Here is a 14,763-nt window from a genome sequence, read left to right on the forward strand (position 1 = left end):
CGGGTTCTCTATCACTGGATTGCTAGCGACACAATTGCATACGCGAGTCAAAAGGCGCAAACGGTCCCGGCTAAGGTAAGGCTGCAGCTGTGGAGATAACCGTGCGTGAGACCGCAAAGAGATGCGATGTGTTACAGGCTGGATTCCTATGACTTAGGATCCGGGTCCCGACAATATCTATGGGAATCAACGTGAAATTCTTGTGATCGTAGGGCGGGGAAAGACAACGTCAAGAGCAGAGCTAACGATCAACACCCGACAAGCCTTTTTACCCAGGTTCGGGCCGCTTACACATAAAACCCTACGTCCTGCTCGTCTGGTTGTATTAAGCATTTTGTTGTTTGTTACAGTGACTGATGATAACCGTCTTCTGGCCAATCTCCAAAGAGTCTAACCCCCTGTGAATGAGCTAAGGGCCTCCTTTTATAGGCAAAAGGGGTCACCTATAGTGCTCGGTGGTAGGTTCACGAGAAGTTACAGTGAACCTAGAGCGGTGCTTATCCATCTACCGCTGTCAGGTGCATTAAATGCATGTCTTGTCCTTGTCAGCAATGTGCTGGTGAAGACAGGTGTCCAGGCGTTTCGACACCTAGACGCTGTGTTGGCGCATGTGCAATGCGCTGGAACTTGGGGGGTGGTGGCACTGTGGCAAGGGCGGTCGCCTTCCAGTGCCTAGCCTCGTCATCCCGGCAAGGGAGCTTGTCGGGGCCTTGGGTCTTCGTCCCGGCAAGGAAGCTTGCCGGGGGCTTCGGTTGTCATGTCGGCAAGGGACGCACGCCGAGGTCTTGTGCTTGGTGAGTTCATCACGCCCACTAAACGGGCGTGGCCTTGGTTATCTTCCCGACAAGTCAGTCTTGTCGGGGCCTTGGCAATCTTGGGGGATGTATCTTGTCTGGGCCCTGTCGTGCCCTGCTGGCAGGGGCTCTTTGTGCCCATGCACAAGTCTGGGGCACTAGGGACCCCAGTCTTTAGTGCACCGACATATGCATAGGTATTTTGCAATCAAACAATTTATTGTAGCAAGAATCATATTGCATAGGAAGGGAAAACAAGCATGACTTCAAAACTTGAACACATAGGGAGGAAACTTGATATTACTGCAATTCCAACAAGCATATGTTCCTCCCTCATAATAATTTTCACTAGAATCATGAAGGAATTCAACAATATAACTATCACATAAAACATTATTTTCATGATGCAAGAGCATAGAATTTTTATTACTACCCAGACAAGCAAAATTCTTATCATTCATAGTAATGGGAGCAAACTCAACAAAAATAGCTATCATGAGACACTTGATTGGCATAATCCAAGTGAAAATTAAAATCATGATGACATGCTTCATGGTTATTATTACTCTTTCTAGCATACATGTGATCACAATAATCATCATAGATAGCAACTTTGTTGTCATAGTCAATTGGAAGCTCTTTAGAAATAGAAGACTCATCACTAAATAAAGTCATGACCTCTTCAAATCCACTTTTATCATTATGACAATAATACTTAACACCCTCCAAATTAGTGGGATAATTCGTACCTAGAGTTGGCACTCTTCCAAGCCCACTTTCCTCAATATAATCATCATAAATATAGGCATGCTTTCATCATAATAAATTTGCTCATCAAAGCTTGGGGGCTAAAAATATCATCTTCATCAAACATAGCATCCCCAAGCTTGTGGCTTTTCATATCATTAGCATCATGGATATTCAAAGAATTCATACCAACAATGTTTCCATCATGCTCATCATTCAAGGAATTCACATTAAGCATTTTCATACATTCTTCCTCTAGCAATTGAGCACAGTTTTCCATTCCATGATTTTGAAGAAAGACATGATAGAGATGAACAATATGAGACCACCTCAATTCCATTTTTTGTAATTTTATTTTCATAAACCAAACTAGTGAAAAACAAGAAACTAAAAGATTCAATTGCAAGGTCTGAATATATACCTTCAAGCACTCACCTCCCGAGCAACGGCACCAAAAAAGAGCTTGATGTCTACTACACAACTTGTTCTTGTAGAATCGTGCTAGGCCTCCAAGCGCAGAGTTTTGTAGGGCAGTAGAAAAATTCCCTCAAGTGGATGACCTAAGGTTTATCAATCCGTGGGAGGCGTAGGATGAGGAAGGTCTCTCTTAAACAACCCTGCAACCAAATAATAAAAAGTCTCTTGTGTCCCCAACACACCAAATATAATGGTAATTTGTATAGGTGCACTAGTTTGGTGAAGAGATGGTGATACAAGTGTAGTAATGATAGTAGATATAGTTTTTTTGTAATCTGGAAATATAAAAACAGCAAGGTAGCAAGTAACAAAAGTGAGCATAAACAGTATTGCAATGCTTGAAAATTAGGCCTAGGGTCCGTACTTTCGGTAGTGCAATCTCTCAACCATGCTAACATAGTTAGATCATATAACAATCCCTCAACATGCGATAAAGAATCACTCCAATGTTCCAATCTAGCAGAGAACATAAGAAAAAATTGTTCGTAGGGTACGTAACCACCTCAAAGTTATTCTTTCCGATCAATATTGCCAAGAGTTCGTACTAAGAAAACAAGTTATCCTTTCTAATAGATCTATCAAGAGTTCGTACTAAAATAACACCATCACAAATTCATATTCATAATACTCAATCCAACACAAAGAACTTCAAGGAGCACGCCAAGATTTCTATTGGAGAACATAGTATGAAAACGTGAGGTCAACCCCTATGCCTAGGTTACCCCAATGTCACCTCGGGAATCCACGAGTTGATGCCACAACATATATCAAGTGAATCACTTGAATATCCCAATGTCACTACGCGTATCCGCATGCAAGACATATATCATGTGCTCCCAAACCTGAATATTCAATCCAACATAATGAGATCTTAAAGTGAAAGATTCAATTCATTGCAACAGTAGCATGGGACAAACACCATATGATCCAACTATATTAACAAGGCTCATGATATACCAAGATCATGACAGTTAAGAACACGAGGGAGAGAGAGCGATTAAACACATAGATATTGGTAGAAACCCTCAGCCCCGAGGGTGGACTACTCCCTCCTCATCATGGCCTCCACCAGGATGATGAAGCTGGCCAACAAAGATGATATGCCCCTCCGACAGGGTGCCAGAAAGAGCTCCTGATTGGTTTCTGGTGGCTAGAGAGGCTTGCGATGGCGGAACTTCTCGTCTAGGGTTATTTCTCGGGATTTCTATATTTATAGGAATTTTTGGCATTTTAATGATGCGAAGATGGGCCATGAGGTGCCCACTAGACATCAGCCCACGCCAGGGGGGCTAGCGTGGCCTGGTGTCTAGTGTGCACCCCCCCCCCACACACACACACCTTGGTTGTTCTTTGCTCCAGGATCTCTCTTTTCTTACAAAAAAATTGTCAAAAAGTTTCGTCCAATTTAGAGAACTTTTATTTCTGCACAAAAAACAAGGCCACGTAATTCTGGTGAAAACATCGTCAGTCCGGGTTAGTTCTAAATAAATCATATAAAGTGCAGCAAAACCATATAAAAGTATTGTAAACATAGGCAAACGTGGCATGAATACTTCATAAATTATCAATACATTGCAGACGTATCAACCTACTATTTTTGTGTGTTAACATGATTAAGCTACTATAGTAATCATGTTTTATAGCTTTTATTTCAATAAAGTGCCAAGTAAAACCTTTGGGATAGTGTGGATACTTGTTTGTTTGATTCTGTGAAAAAATAGAATCGTTTGCGTCCAGTATAAGAATTATGTGAATTTACTGGAGTGTCAAAAAATTCTTCAACTTTTTTACAAAAAATTGCCCTGCAAATTCTATGTGTTTACCTCATTTTTCAGAATTTTTAGATTCAGGGAAGTCTGGTGTTCATTGAGATCTTCACAGATTATTCTATTTTTGACAGATTCTGTTTTGCATGCATAGTTTGCTTGTTTTAGTGTTACCATAGCTTATATTCAGTGATTTAAATTATGGAAATTATATAATACAGTAGTTATTATGTGATAACCATTACGGATCTTGTCTTTGCAGTACCTAAGTGAATGATCTATCTTTCTTACACTAACCCATCTCACAAAGTTCCGTTAAGTTTTGTGTGATTGAAGTTTTCATGTTTTGGGTGAGATACCGATATAAGCTAAATAAGGAGCATAAGTTACCTAATCTTGGGTATTCCTAAGGCAACCCCAAGGTAATATCCAAGGAAGAATCAAGCGTCTAAGCTTGGGGATGCCCCGGAAGGCATCCCCTCTTTCGTCTCCAACATTATCGGTATATCTTATTTGGAACTATATTTTTATTCGTCACATGCTATGTGTTTTCCTTGGAGCGTAATTTTATTTTGTATTTATCTGTTATATGTTATTTATAATCTTGTTTTCAAATAAAAAGTTCCAAGAATTGCCTTCAAAATGCTTGAATTGCATGTGTGATGTGTGCTGTACAAAAACAGAAACTTTTGTTGTAGTATTTGAATTATTAGATTTTACTGGAACATGGAAAGTTTATAAACTTTTTACATAGTAATTTACTACAAATTCTTTATCATTTACAAAATTTTCAGAATGTTTCAAGATATATATGTACACTTTTTAAATAGATTGCTACAAACTATTTTGTTTGGACAGATTGTTGTCAAAATTTTGTTCTCTACTTATCCTAGAGTTTTGATGTCTTATATTAGTGGATATAAATTTTGGAAATGATAGTATACGGTACTTAAAGTTTGAAAATAGTTATGAAACTTGTATTGGTAGTACATGAAGTGTTGATTTATGCTTATGTGTACTAACCTATCTCACGGGTTCTTTTCGAGTTTTTGTTGATGGAGTTATTGAGACCTAGGTGAAACCAGGATATGACAGGATTGAACAAGATACAAAATCTCAAGCTTGGGCATTCCCAAGGCAGCCCAATTAAATATCAAAATAAGTTTCAAGCATCTAATCTTGAAGATGCTACGCATCCCACCTCTCTTCGCCAACAACTATAGGTTAGTCCATGTTGAGCGTAAATTTTTTTGTACACATGATTTGTGCTATTCTTGGAGTGCAATTTTGTTTAGTTTGCTGTTTTAATAAAAATCTCAGATATGGAAGTCTTTATTGAGAAAGAGAGATAGATAGAGAGAGAGAGAGAGTCCTCACATAGATACTAATTATTTGACTACTCATTGATCTTCACTTATATCTTTTGAGTGGAGTTTGATGTTTACTCTTGTGCTTCACTTATATCCAAAGAGTAAATTGTGAAAGAATGAAATATAATAAATCCCAAATTATCAGTGTGCTTTATGCTTAGTAGTAGTTTCACATTTGGTTTAGAAAATAAATCTATCAAAGTTTGACAACCACAATATTGGTCATACAAGCAATTCATGAAGGATTAGTATAAAAAAGAGAACTTTTACATGCAAGTATATTATCTTGGACATCTTTTATGATTGTGAATACCCATTAATTATTTTCAACCTTGATCAATTTGCTGAAGTTGGACAAGGAAGGCAATGTAATGGTTATGTTTGGTTATATTTGCATAGAACTTGTATTGTTATGGATCCTCCAACATGTGGTGCTTGTTTAGAACCTTTTTCTAGCCAAAACTTTGTACTAAGTAGAGATACTACTTGTGCATCCAAATCCTTGAGCCAAGTTTCTTCCATGAGAGTCCATCATACCTGCCTATATATGGTATTTCACTATCATTCCAAGTAATTTTGCATGTGCCACCTCTAAACATTGAAATATACATCCATTTTGTGTGCCCGTACTGCTCATGGAGCGACATGACGGTCATTATCGTCCATGCTAAGCGAGTTATTCTCAAGATGAGTGTTTATTCACTTGTCATTGCACGAGATAGGCTGGTAAAAAGGATGCTCAGTACTGCATAATACAAAAATAAATAAACAAGAACTCCCCCCAGAAAGTTGGTTGTTTGGTTGGTACCTGTGTATACATCTAGCCATGGAACGTGTTTGAATGGTGGAGGGGGAGTAAAATTTCAATTCTGTTTGGGAACTACCAATATTGTGATTAGCATGGAAGATGTTGAAAACTCTGTTGTGACATGAAAGGCACACCACCAAAAATTACATATTCATCTATGTTTTCAAAATAATGAGCTTTGGCACCTCTGCAAATGCATGCTTCCCTCTACGAAGGGACAATCTATTTAATTTCATGCTACTTATTTTTCATGTTGAGTACACTTCTTATTCAAACCTCAATATATTAGTTGGAAAGCACCACATGGTGGGGAAAGATCCAAACATATATATCCAGTCAAATATACTTGATCATGATTCATTATTGTTGACAATTATCTTTATGATAAGTATGTCGGGATGCGAAACTTTAATCCCATATGTTTCTCTATGTTCGGTGGATGTTGTTTGTTCTAAAAATATGCCTTGAGTATTAGAAACCATGGAAGACTATATGATAATTGAGTATGTGGAGCTCTTACTTAGACTTGATGATGCATTGAAATTGTTTGGTGAGTAAGAACATAGGTCATTAAATTTCAACATAATGCATTGTTTGAACCATGACATGTGAATTGATTGCTACTTAACCATGACGATTTTTATGAAAAAGTTGTTCGTTATGATGCTAGAAAAAATGACTGGAATTATCATTGATCAAACTTATATACTATGCTAGCATTCATAAATTATTTCTTTTATCATTTACCTACTCGAGGACGAGTAGGAATTAAACTTGGGGGTGTTGATACGTATCCGACGTATCGATAATTTATGAAGTATTCATGCCATATTCACCTATGTTTGCAATATTTTTATATAGCTTTGATGCACTTTTTGTGATTTACTTAGAACTAACCCATACTTACGCTATTTTTAGTAGAATTACTGTGGTGTTATTTTTTGTGCGGAAAATGAAAGTTCCCAAAATCGCCTGAAACTTGTTGATGATTTTTCTCGAACATATGAGCAATATTGGAGCAAATAACCACTAGAGGGGAGCCACCTATGGGCCATAAGGCAACAGTGTGCGGCTACCCCCTGGTCGCGCCCTGATGCCTTGTGGGGCCCATGTGGCTTCGTTAAGCGTGATTCCATTGCAAAAAATCCCCATATGCAGAAGCCCTTGGAAATAAGCTGATAACTTCCGTTGCACCGCTGTAACTCTATGTATCGATGAAAAACCCATCTGGAGCCTTTCCAGTACCGTGTCGAAGGGGGGAAATCATCTATGGTGGCGATCTTCATCATCCCGACGGAGGCCATGACGAGGAGGGAGTAGTTCACCCTCGAGGCTCAGGGTATGTACCAGTAGCTATGTGTTCAAGCTCTCTCTCTTATGTTCTTGAGATGGCATGATCTTGATGTATCACGGGCTTTGTTAATATAGTTGGATCATATGGTGTTCTTCCCTTGCTATGTTGTTTTGATGAATTGAATCTTTCCCTTTGAGATCTTGTTATGTTGGATTGAATATTTTGGTTTGAGAATACTTGATGTATGTCTTGCATGCGTATACCCATAGTGACAATGGGATATTATAGTGATTCACTTGATATATGTTATGGCATCAGCTTGCGGATTCCGGTGACCTTAGGGATCTATGCATAGGCATTGATTGCATATTTTCATACTACTTTCTCCGGTAGAAATCTTGGGGTGCTCCTTGAAGTTTTTTGTGTTGGATTGAATATGATAGATATGAAATTGTTTGATGTGATGGGGAACGTTGCATGGTAAACAAAAAAATTCCTACGCACACGCAATACCTATCCATGGTGATGATCATTTACGAGAGAGGAGAGTGACTATACATACCCTTGCAGATCGTAAGAGGAATCATATATAAAGCAGTAGATGTAGCGGAACATCTTCGCGATCCAAATTGCAACCCATCTCGCGATCTCATCACGATCCGTCCAGCAATCCCATCACGATCCAACCTGATCTAGTGCTGAACGGACGGCACCTCCGCGTTCAGCACACATACAGCTCAATGACGATCCCCGCCTTCTTTATCCAGCAAGAGGGTCGGAGAGGTAGATGAGTTCTCCAGCACGGTGGCGTGGTGGTGGTGGTGGTGAACTAATCCAGCAAGGCTTCGCCTAAGCACCGCCGAACTAGACTAGAGGAGAAATAGATCTTGATGAAGTAGAGGGAGCACGTGGCAATTAGGGTTAGCTTTTCCATCTAAATCCTCTAGTATATATAGGAGGGCAGGAGGGGAGGAGGCATCCAAAAAACCCTCTAGGGGTTCGGCCGAACTAGGAGGAGGTGGAAGAGTCCACCTCCAATCCTACTCCAAGTAGGATTCCTTTCCTACTTGGACTCCTTCCCTTCCTTTCCTTTCATTTGGGTTTTTCCCACCTCTAGCCGCATGGGCCTTAGTGGTTGGTTCGACCAGTACAATAGGGGCTGGTTTGACTCCTCCCACAGCCCATGAGGCCTCTTGGGTCGAGACACCCCTCCCGATGGCCCCCCGGTACCCTCCCGACACTCCCGGTACACTACCGATGAGCCTGAAACATTTCCGGTGACCAAAATAGGACTTCCTATATATGAATCTTTACCTCTGGACCATTTCAGAGCTCATCGTGACGTCCAGGATCTCATCCGGGACTCCGAACAACTTTCTGTTACCAATACCTATAACTCAACTATACCGAAACGTCATCGAACCTTAACTGTGCAGACCCTGCGGGTTTGAGAACTATGCACACATGACCTGGGACACTCCCCGGTCAATAAAAATTATTGGGACCTAGATGTCCATATTGGCTCCTACATATTCTATGAAGATCTCTATCGGTTGAACCTCTATGTCAAGGATTCAGTTAATCCCGTATGTTGTTCCATTTGTCCTTCGGTATGTTACTTGCCCGAGATTCGATCGTCGGTATCTCCCTACTTAGTTCAATCTTGTTACCGGCAAGTATCTTTACTCGTTCCGTAATACAAGATTCCATGACTAACTCCTTAGTCACATTGCTTGCAAGGCTTGTTGTGATGTTGTATTACCGAGTGGGCCCTGAGATACCTATCCGTCACACGTAGTGACAAATCCCAGTCTTGATCCATGCCAACCCAACATACACCTTTGGAGATACCTTGTAGAGCACCTTTAGAGTCACCCAGTTATGTTGTGACGTTTGATAACCCACAAGGTATTCCTCCGGTGTCCGGGAGTTGCATGATCTCATTGACATAGGAACAGATACATTGACATGCAGAAAATAGTAGCAATAAACTAACACGATCATATGCTACGTTTATAGTTTGGGTCTTGTCCATCACATCATTCTCCTAATGATGTGATCCCGTTATAAAGTGACAACACTTGTCTATGTCTAGGAAACCTTGACCATCTTTGATCAACGAGCTAGTCAACTAGAGGCTCACTAGGGACAGTGTGTTGTCTATGTATCCACACATGTATTTGAGTTTCCAATCAATACAATTCTAGCATGGATAATAAACGATTATCATGAACAAGGAAATATAATAATAATCAATTTATTATTGCCTCTAGGGCATATTTCCAACAGTCTCCCACTTGCACTAGAGTCAATAATCTAGTTCACATCACTATGTGGTTGCAATGAATCTAACACCCATACAGTTCTGGGGTTCAATCATGTCTTGCTTGTGAGAGAGGTTTTTAGTCAACGGATCTAAACCTTTCAGATCTGTGTGTGCTTTACAAATCTCTATGGCATCCTATAGATGCTGCTACCACGCGCCATTTGGAACTATTCCAAATGACCGCTCTACTACATGAATCCGGTTTACTACTCAGAGTTATTCGGATTAGTGTCAAAGCTTGCATCGACATAACACTTTATGACGAACTCTTTTATCACCTCCATAATTGAGAAAAAAAATCCTTAGGCCACTAGTTACTAAGGATAACCTTAGAACGATGTTCAGTAATCCACTCCTGGATCACGTTTGTACCCATTGACAGATTCATGGCAAGGCACACATCATGTGCGGTACACAGCATAGCATACTATAGAGCCTATGGCTAATGCATAGGGGACGACCTTCGTCCTTTCTATTTGTTCTGCCGTACTTGGGCTTTGAGTCTTACTCAAATTCACACCCTACAATACAGCTAAGAACTCTTTCTTTGCTGATCTATTGTGAACTCCTTCAAAAACTTGTCAAGGCATGCATTTCATTGGAAGTTCTATTAAGCGTTTTGATCTATCTCTATAGATCTTGATGCTCAATGTTCAAGTAACTTTATCCAGGTTTTCCTTTGAAAAACTCCTTTCAAACAACCCTTTATGCTTTCGAGAAATTCTACAATATTTCCGATCAACAATATGTCAATCACATATTCTAACCAGAAATTCTATAGTGCTCCCACTCACTTCTTTGGAAATACAAGTTTCTCACAATCCTTGTATAAACCCAAAATCTTGGATCATCTTATCAAAGCGTATATTCCAACTCCAAGATGCTTGCTCCAGTCCATAGAAAGATCTCTAGAGCTTGCATACTTGTTAGCATTCTTAGGATTGACAAAACCTTATGGTTGTATCACATACAACCTTTCCTCAAGGAAACGTCGAGGAAACAATGTTTTGACATCCTATCTGCAAGATTTCATAAATAATGCAGCAACTTCTAACATAATTCCAACAGACTTTTAGCTTCGCTACGAGCGAGAAAGTCTCATCATAGTCAAGTCTTTGAACTTGTCGGAAACATCTTTGAGACAAGTCGAGCTTTCTTAATGGTGACTTTTCACCATCATCATCTGTCTTCCTTTTAAAGATCCATTTGTACTTAACAGTCTTACGACCATCAAGTAGTTCTTCCAAACTCCACACTTTGTTTTCATACATGGATCCTCTCTCGGATTTCATGGCCTCGAGCCATTTGTCGGAATCCGGTCCCACCATCACTTCTCCATAGCTTGCAGGTTCATTGTTGTCCAACAACATGACCTCCAAGACAGGGTTACTGTACCATTCTGTAGCAGTACGTGACCTTGTCAACCTACGAGGTTTGTAGTAACTTGATTCGAAGCTTAATGATCACTATCATCATCTTCCACTTTGATTGGCGTAGGCGCCACAGGAACAACTTCTTGCGCCCTGCTACACACTGGTTGTAGTGATGGTTCAATACCATCATCAAGTTTCCACCATCCTCTCACTCAATTCTTTCGACAGAAACAATTTCTCGAGAAAGGACCCGTTTCTAGAAACAAATACTTTGCTTATGGATCTGAGATAGGAGATGTACCAACTGTTTTGGTTATCCTATGAATATGCATTTATCCGCTTTGGGTTCGAGCTTATCAGGCTGAAACTATTTCACATAAGCGTCGCAGCCCCAAACTTTTAAGAAACGACAACTTAGGTTTCTCCAAACCATAGTTCATATGGTGTCATCTCAATGAAATTACGTGGTGCCCTATTTAAAGTGAATGCGGTTGCCTCTAATGCCTAACCCAAAAAACGATAGTGATAATTCGATAAGACACATCCTAGTATGCGCCATATCCAATAGGGCGCGGTTACGACGTTCGGACACACCATCACACTATGGTGTTCCAGGCGGCATGAGTTGTGAAACAATTTTCACATTGCCTTAATTGTGTACCAAACTCGCAACTCAGATATTCATCTCTATGATCATATCGTAGACATTTTATCCTCTTGTCACGACGATCTTCAACTTCACTCTGAAATTACTTGAACCTTGTAATAATTCAGACATGCGTTTTATCAAGCAAATACACTAGTATCTACTCAAATCATCTATGAAGTTAGAACATAACGATACCCACTACGTGCATCGGTACTCATTGGACTGCATACATAAAAATGTATTACTTCCAATAAGTTACTTTCTTGTTCCATCTCACTGAAAACGAGGCCTTCAGTCATCTTGCCCGAGTGGCATGATTTGCAGGTCTCAAGTGATTCAAAATCAAGTGAGTCTAAACAATCCATCTGCATGGAGTTTCTTCATGCGTTTACACCAATAGGCATGGTTCGCATGTCTCAAACGATTCAAAAAAGAGTGAGTCCAAAGATCCATCAGTATGGAGCTTCTTCATGTGTTTTACACCAATATAACTCAAGCGGCAGTGCCACAAGTAAGTGGTACTATCATTACTACTTTGTATCTTTTGGCAACAATATTATGAACATGTGTATCACTACGATCGAGATTCAATAAACCATTCATTTTAGGTGCAAGACCATTGAAGGTATTATTCAAATAAACAGAGTAACCATTATTCTCTTTAAATGAATAATTGTGTTGCGATAAACACAATCTAATCATGTATATGATCAACGCAAACACCAAATAACAATTATTTAGGTTCAACACTAATCCCGATGGTAGAGGGAGCGTGCGATGTTTGATCACATCAACCTTGGAAACACTTCCAACACATATCGTCACCTGGCCTTTAGCTAGCCTCCGTTTATTCCGTAGCTTTTATTTAGAGTTACTAACACTTAGCAACCGAACCGGTATCTAATACCCTAGTGCTACTAGGAGTACTAGTAAAGTACACATAAATATCATGTATATCCAATATACATTTGTCGACTTTGCCAGTCTTCTCATCTACCAAGCATCTAGGTCAGTTCCTCTTCAGTGATTGTTCCCCTCATTACAGAAGCAATTAGTCTCGGGTTTGGGTTCAACCTTGGGTCTCTTCACTAGAGCAGCAACTGGTTTGTCGTTTCATGAAGTATCCCTTCTTTCCCTTGCCCTTGCCCTTCTTGAAACTAGTGGTTTTACTAACCATCAACAACTGATGCTCCCTTTTGATTTCTACTTTCGCGGTGTCAAACATCGTGAATAGCTCAAGGATCATCATATCTATCCCTGATATGTTATAGTTCATCATGAAGCTCTAGTAGCTTGGTGGCAGTGACTTTGGAGAACCATCACTATCTCATATGGAAGATTAACTCCCACTCGATTCAAGCGATTGTAGCACCCAGACAATCTGAGCACATACTCAACGATTGAGTTTTTCTCCCTTACTTTGTAGACAAAGAATCTTGTCGGAGGTCTAATACCTCTCAACAAAGGCACGAGCATGAAATCCCAATTTCATCTCTTAGAACATCTCATATGTCCCGTGACGTTCAAAACGTCTTCGGCTCCTTAATTCTAAGCCGTTAAGCATTATGCACTGAACTATCACGTAGTCATCAAAAATGTGTTTGTCAGATGTTCGCAACATCCACACACGACGCTCGAGGTTCAGCACACCGAGCGGTGTATTCGGGACATAAGCCTTCTATGCAGCAATGAGGACAATCCCCAGTTTACGGACCCAGTCCGCATAATTGCTACTATCATCTTTCAACTAAATTTTCTCAAGGAACATATAAAAAAAGTAGAGCTGCAGCGCAAGCTACAACATAATTTGCAAAGACCTTTTGACTATGTTCATGATAATAGAGTTTAGTTAATCAAATTACAAATAAACTACCGCTCAAGTTGACATCCCTCTAGTCATTCGAGTGTCGCCTGATCCAAATTCACTATCTCAAGTCCGATCATCACGTGAGTTGAGTTTAGCTTCAATGGTGAACATCTCCATGTTGATCATATCAACTATATGATTCATGCTCGACCTCTCGGTCTCTTGTGTTCCAAGGCCATGTCTATACATGCTAGGCTCGTCAAGTTTAACCCGAGTGTTGTGCGTATGCAACTATTTTGCACCCGTTGTATGTGAACTGTTTAGTCTATCACACCCGATCATCATGTGGTGTCTCGAAACGACGAACTGTCGCAACGGTGCACAGTCGGGGAGAACACAATTTCATCTTGAAATTTTAGTGAGGGATCACCTTATAATGCTACCGTCGTTCTAAGCAAAATAAGGTGCATAAAAGTATTAACATCACATGAAAATCATAAGTGGCATGATATGGCCATGAACTTGTGCTTCTTGATCTCCATCACCAAAGCACCCGCATGATCTCCATCGTCACTGGCACCGCACCATGATTTCCATCATCGTGCCGCCATCGAGGTTGTCGCGCTATCTATTGTATTACTACTAAAGCTACAACCTAGCGATAGAGTAAAAGCATCTGCAAGCACAAACGTTAGTTTAAAGACAACCCTATGGCTCCTTTCGGTTACCGTAGCATCGACGTGCAAGTCGATATTTAACTATTACAACATGATCATCTCATACATCTAATATATCATATCATGTCTTTGGCCATATCACATCACATGCATACCCTGCAAAAACAAGTTAGACGTCCTCTAATTTGTTGTTGCATGTTTTATGTGGCTGTTATGGGTATCTAGTATGATCGCATCTTACTTACGCAAAGACACAACGGTGATATGCAAATTGCTATTTAACCTTCTCCAAGGACCGCTTCGGTCAAATCCGATTCAACTAAAGTTGAAGAAACAGACACCCGCCGGTCATCTTTATGCAACAAGTTGCACGTTAGTCGATGAAACTGGTCTCTCGTAAGCGTACGAGTAAAGTTGGTTCGGGCCGCTTCAATCCAACAATACCGTCGAATCAAGAAAATACTAAGGAGGGCAGCAAATTGAACATCAAATCCCACAAACTCTTTTGTGTTCTACTTGAGATATCATCTACGCATGAACCTAGCTCATGATGCCACAGATGGGGAACGTTGCATGGGAGATAAAAAAAATCTACGCACACGCAATACCTATCCATGGTGATGATCATCTACGAGAGAGGAGAGTGAATCTACATACCCTTTTAGATCGCTAAGC

The sequence above is a fragment of the Hordeum vulgare genome, chromosome 5H, assembly GCF_904849725.1.
Source record: "Hordeum vulgare subsp. vulgare chromosome 5H, MorexV3_pseudomolecules_assembly, whole genome shotgun sequence".
NCBI lineage: Eukaryota > Viridiplantae > Streptophyta > Magnoliopsida > Poales > Poaceae > Hordeum > Hordeum vulgare.